Source organism: Bos javanicus, chromosome 3 (genome assembly GCF_032452875.1).
Source record: "Bos javanicus breed banteng chromosome 3, ARS-OSU_banteng_1.0, whole genome shotgun sequence".
NCBI classification, from domain to species: Eukaryota; Metazoa; Chordata; class Mammalia; order Artiodactyla; family Bovidae; genus Bos; species Bos javanicus.
In genome coordinates this window covers 24,583,871-24,590,554 of record NC_083870.1, presented here as the reverse complement: position 1 = coordinate 24,590,554, position 6,684 = coordinate 24,583,871, and positions in this window count along the sequence as shown.

Genomic DNA, 6,684 nt, shown 5'->3' with positions numbered 1-6,684 from the left:
GGACAGAGGAGCCTCATGGGCTATAGTCCACAGGGTCTCAAAGAGTCGGACACGACGGAGGTGACTTAGCACAGAGCAGCATTTTCAGGGCCACAATGTCACAGTTCACTGAGTTGATGCCAAAGCAAGATACACCTTACTCTTTCCTGCAAGGAATTCAGCTAGCCCAGCATCTTCAGAAAATGTGAAGGAAGTTGTTCTTGAGCCATTGCTTTCTCAAAGAGCAGGACAGCTTTCTTTTTTTTTTTTCTTTTCTTTTTTTTTAAATTTATTTATTTTAATTAGAGGCTAATTACTTTACAATATTGTATGGGTTTTGCCATACATCAACATGAATCCGCCATGTGTGCACACGTGTTCCCAATCCTGAACGCCCCTCCCACCGCCCTCCCCATACCATCCCTCTGGGTCATCCCAGTGCACCAGCCCCAAGCATCCTGTATCCTGCATCAAACCTGGACTGCCTATTCATTTCTTATATGATATTATACATGTTTCAATGCCATTCTCCCAAATCATCACCCCCCTCCCTCTCCCACAGAGTCCAAAAGACTGTTCTAAATATCTGTGTCTCTTTTGCTGTCTCGCATATAGGGTTATCATTACCATCTTTCTAAATTCCATATATATGCATTAGTATACCGTATTGGTGTTTTTCTTTCTGGCATACTTCACTCTGTATAATTGGCTCCAGTTTCAACCACCTCATTAGAACTGATTTAAATGTATTCTTTTCAATGACTGAGCAATACTCCATTGTGTATATGTACCACAGCTTTCTTATCCATTCCTCTGCTGATGGACATCTAGGTTGCTTCCATGTCCTAGCTATTATAAACAGTGCTGCGATGAACATTGGGGTACATGTGTCTCTTTCCCTTCTGGTTTCCTCGGTGTGTATGCCCAGCAGTGGGATTGCTGGGTCATATGGCAGTTCTATTTCCAGTTTTGTAAGGAATCTTCACACTGTTATCCATAGTGGCTGTACTAGTTTGCATTCCCACCAACAGTATAAGAGGGTTCCCTTTTCTCCACATCCTCTCCAGCATTTATTGCTTGTAGACTTTTGGATTGCAGCCATTCTGACTGGCGTGAAATGGTACCTCACTGTGGTTTTGATTTGCATTTCTCTGATAATGAGTGATGTTGAGCATCTTTTCATGTATTTGTTAGCCATCTGTATGTCTTCTTTGGAGAAATGTCTATTTAGTTCTTTAGCCCATTTTTTGATTGGGTCGCTTATTTTTCTGGAGTTGAGCTGCAAGAGTTGCTTTGTATTTTTGAGATTAGTTGTTTGTCTGTTGCTTCATTTGCTATTATTTTCTCCCATTCTGAAGGCTGTCTTTTCACCTTGCTTATAGTTTCTTTTGTTGTGCAGAAGCTTTTAATTTTAATTATATCCCATTTGTTTGTTTTTGCTTTTATTTCCAATATTTTGGGAGGTGGGTCATAGAGGATCCTGCTGTGATTTATGTCAGAGAGTGTTTTGCCTATGTTCTCCTTTAAGAGTTTTGTAGTTTCTGGTCTTACGTTTAGATCTTTAACCCATTTTGAGTTTATTTTTGTGTATGGTGTTAGAAAGTGTTCCAGTTTCATTCTTTTACAAGTGGTTGACCAGTTTTCCCAGCACCACTTGTTAAAGAGATTGTCTTTTCTCCGCTGTATATTCTTGCCTCCTTTGTCAAAGATAAGGTGTCCATAGGTGCATGGGTTTATCTCTGGGCTTTCTATTTTGATCCACTGATCTATATTTCTGTCTTTGTGCCAGTACCATACTGTCTTGATGACTGTGGCTTTGTAGTAGAGCCTGAAGTCAGGCAGGTTGATTCCTCCAGTTCCATTCTTCTTTCTCAAGATTGCTTTGGCTATTCGAGGGTTTTTGTATTTCCATACAAATTGTGAAATTATTTGTTCTAGCTCTGTGAAAAATACCATTGGTAGCTTGATAGGGATTGCATTGAATCTATAGATTGCTTTGGGTAGTATACTCATTTTCACTATATTGATTCTTCTGATCCATGAACATGGTATATTTCTCCATCTATTAGTGTCCTCTTTGATTTCTTTCACCAGTGTTTTATAGCTTTCTGTTAGAGTTGGCAATCCTGCCTGCTCTTAGACACAGAGAGCCTGTTGGCTGAGGATGCCTTTGTCCTGTCTCTCTGAGGAAGTGAAACATTTCCACAAAATTCTTCTGGGGCTTCTCAACACAACTATGGGTTTTTGGAGCCCAGGAGAAGAGATTTATTCAGTCATAGAGACATAATTCCATTCAGGGTCATTGAGGGGAAATTGCTCAAAAATTATCTTTTGGCTCTAATGGTCCATGAAATAATTTTACAGAAAGAAGTGGAAAGAAAGAAATAAAGAAGGAAATAGGAGTGAGGGAGGAGGAAAGAAACTTCTTACTTACAAGGAACATTCACCTACATCACTATGTTGACCCATCACTCTGTGAAGTGAGTGAAGACAGATCAAGTGATCTTATTATTCTCATTTTAGAAATGTGGAAATTGAGATTCAGAAAGGTTAAACCACTTGCCCAAATTTCCATAGCTCATAAAATGCAGAGCTGGAACTCTAGCCCTGCCTTCTGCCCTCCTCCAGGAAGACTGGGTCTACGCAACACCAATAAAGGTCTTCAAGTGAATCATAGAAAATATTAGTCATTTCAGCAAACCATTATTCTGGCAGCTCAACACCATCCCCCAGTCCCACACACTCCCTCCCAAGCTTTCTTAGGGCTCTAGAGCCCAGGATATATAATCACTGCTACCTTTCATGGGAGGGAGAAGGGAAGATGATAAGAAAGAAGTCAAACTTCAGTAATCCAGAGTAAGCAGATGGTGGGCAGAGGAGAAGATGGAGGAGGAGAGAGTCAGACGTCTAGACCTAAATAGGCAAGAATCCAAATACAGGAATGTATTCAAATTCAATTCACTTTGACTTTCTTGTTTTCACCTAAGTGAAGTTTTAGTAGAAATTCTTCAAAGATTTGCCTTAAGGAACAAGAATTATTTATAGTTTATGTTTCTGATTCACTCAACTGTGCCTAATTCAAAATTTCTCATGCTGACAACAGGGCCTGAAATTTAGTTTTTATTTCTAGCATACATTGAGAAAGATGATCTAACCAATTAGTGAGGGGGCATAACAAGAATATGGGGAAATTTGCTATTAACTCACTTTAATGAAAATTAAAAATTATTTACTCATTTAGAATCACTGATTTATTTATCAAAAAAGGAAAACACATCTTAAGTTAGGCTTGTTCACTAAAAACAGATATTAAAAAGAGGTAAGATTTAATCAGGTTGAAAATAATAGAATAAAACCAAATTCTTTTTAAAAATATTCTTTTATTCATTCTTAATCCATAATACAGACCAACTCTCTTATATCCTACTTCCTTTTTACCAACACTCCTACAACTTCATACATACACACCCTGCTCTGTTAATTTAAAGAAATTTTACTGTGCTTGCATGGTAAATTTGTAGAAGTCTGTTTCTATCCATAATGCCAGTGAGAAAGTGAAGGCCCATGCTGGAAATTTAACATTTAATAATAAAAAAAAGCATCGTGTCTTTTATCCCCCCACGAAAATCATAGAACAAAGTTTCTACCCAATTTGGAGGGCCCCATAACAATATCCTTCAAAAGTACTACTGTCTTCATAGGAACTCTCTGGGGACAAAGACCTCTTAGCAATGCCAGAAATTGTGACTTTTTCAAATGACTCCAACTTCTAGAAAATGATTTCTTTTACTTTCAGTCAAATAAACTCTTCAATTATTTGAAGATATTTATCCTAGCATCCATTCATCTTCTCCTTTCCAAGTTACACATAAACAGTTCTGTCAAACTCACACGAATCCATGAAGAGACTGGTCCCTTTTCTCTAAAATATTAAACTTGTCTTGAATCTTCTTTAAGTGTAATACCGAGCTCTGAACTGTTACACCACTGAATGTCTTTCCTTTCTTTAAAATGGGATTAATAACAGTATCTACCTCATATATATGTGTTCAATAGGAAAATAAATGATCCAGACTCTTAGTGCTTACCTGCATCTGTGTTCTGTCCATCCTCCAGGGCACACAGCTGGAGTATACATTCCAGTTTCCCTTGAAATTAGAGGAGGCAGGTCACTGAGTTCAGGCAATGAAACATGGGCAGAAACAATAAGTACCACTTTCAGATCTGTTCTATTTCACCCCCAAAATTTCTTGCAGGTGATTTTCCTTTTCTTTTGCCATCTGCCTGTTGAATGGAGAGAATTCCAAGGACCTAGAGGAGGATGGAACCACAGGATAAATACAGCCTGAGTCTCAGCACAACTGTGTCCCTTCATCCCCAGCTCTCCTCCCTGACCCACAAAGGTGTGTAAGGTAAACAAGAATAAAATTTTATGATATTAAGTCGCTGAGGTTTTAGCGTTGTTTCAGCCATTAGTCTAATTCTTCTGTGTATACTAGACTAATTCATTCATGTAAAACCACATGTTAGGTACAGAAGAAGTGTGCAATAAATATGAGCTACTGTTATTACTAACAGCACTTTTATCACTACTAATATTGCAGTTACCCCTACTACAGACAGAATCTGAGTGAATCTACTAGTTTATGAATCAAAGCATGTTGTTGTTGTTGTTTAGTTGCTAAGTCATGTCTGACTCTTTGACACACCCATGGACTATGGCCCATTGGGCTCCTCTGTCCATTGGATTTCCCAGGCAAGAATACTAGAGTGCGTTGCCATTTCCTTCTCCAGGGGATCTTCCCAACCTAGGGATTGAACCCACATCTCCTGCTTGGCAGACAGATTCTTTACCACTGAGCCACCTGGGAAGTAAATCACAGCATACTCTGACTTAAAATGAAATTTTAGGCAACTCTGAAAAGAAAGATCCAGATCTTTTTTCACATGTGCTTCTTTCCAACATAGTCCTCCCCTTTTTGTGTATTTTCAAGAGCTGAAAATTTTCAAATTTTAAAGTAAAAATAAATATGCATCTCTGATAGTTTTGCTGATCTTCCTTACCAGTCCATTTTGAAGATGGGCAATATATTTTTGAATCTTGATCATTTCATTCAATGTGTTATTGATATTTTCCTCTTTCAGTTTTTATATGTGCTCTGAATTTTTATGACATATAATCTGTTTTCATCCAAATTTCTGCTAAAGATGTCAATGAGGATAAGACCAAATAGAGAACCTGTGGCATAACCTTAATGGTTCCCTCAAGAATTATTCCCTCACCCACAATATTTGAGTTCTATAAGCCTGGCTGTACTATCATTCAATTGAAGCCTCACCATCTTGTCCACAAAATATCTTGAAATCTTTGTCAAATGTCACATCAATAGTGTGATTTGCTAATCCACAGCATTTACCTAATCGATTAATTTAACATTTTGAGACAAAAGTTAAAGTGGGATTTACTTGGAATGACTTTTTTCTTAACAGTTTTGGGCTGACTTCTAGTAATCATTGCTGTCTTTTAACTATCCAATTAATATATTATAGAATTTTGCCTGGATTTGACACTAAGTCTATAGCATTGAATCTCTCTTTCAACCGCTGTTTCAAAAACTCTTGCCCCTTGCCCTTCTCCAATTTTTCTAGGACCTCTCTCAGTATTTGTGAATTTTTAACCATTACCAACAAGAGTTTCCCCATCTCATGTATAAATTCTCCTGGTACCCAGGGTATGACTCATCTTGATCTAAACAACTGAACTTACTGACGTCTGAAACCCCACTCCCCTGGTCACAAAAAGCACTTGTAGCTACCAAATACTGTAACCGTGACTACAAATAATTCCAGAGATAGGTCAGGAAACTCTGTCTTACTTAGGAGTACCTTCAGGCTGAGAAACCCGCATGCCCACTCAGTTATGCACTCGGAGTGTGCAATGTGCCAGGCATTTAACACACATGCTTCATTTAATCCCAACCATGAAAACTGAGGTTCAGAAAAGAAAGCTGACCAAGGTTACACAACACAAGTCAGGCTGAGTCAGGAGTCAAACCCAAGTCTGTCCAACTCCACAACCTATGTTCCATCCACTGAACCATGCCTACTTTCTCACTAGGACTCTAATTCGCTCTTCCCACCTATCTTGGCCTTCAATTTCCTTTTAATTACATCTGCTCTATACTTTACAGTTGAGACACTTCTCCTTGGTGAAGAAAACGAGAACTTGTCAGAAACTGAGGTGCTGGGACTTCCCTGGTGGTCCAGTGATTAAGAATCTGCCTGCCAATGCAGGGAACACAAGTTCAATCCCTAGTCCAGGAAGATCTCATGTTCTGTGGAGCAACTAAGCCCATGGACCACAACTACTGAGCCTGTGTGCCTAGAGCCTTTGCTCCGCAGCAAGAGAAGCCACCACAATAAAAACTCTTGCCCTATAATAAAGAGAATCCCCTGCTTGTCACACCTAGAGAGAAACCGCACATAGCAACGAAGACCCAGTGCAGCCCGAAAAAGAAAAAAAGGATAAAAAGAAACAACTTCAGTGCTTTGCTCCTTCCTATATCTGCCATTTATTCTAAGCATTCTCCAAATGAGTGTGTTCTAACAAAAGGAGCTTTATCTCTTTTTTTTTTTCCCCACAAACTTCCTATTCTGCATGTTCATCCCCCATTAAAATCTTTTTGTGTTGGTAATATTTGGTTC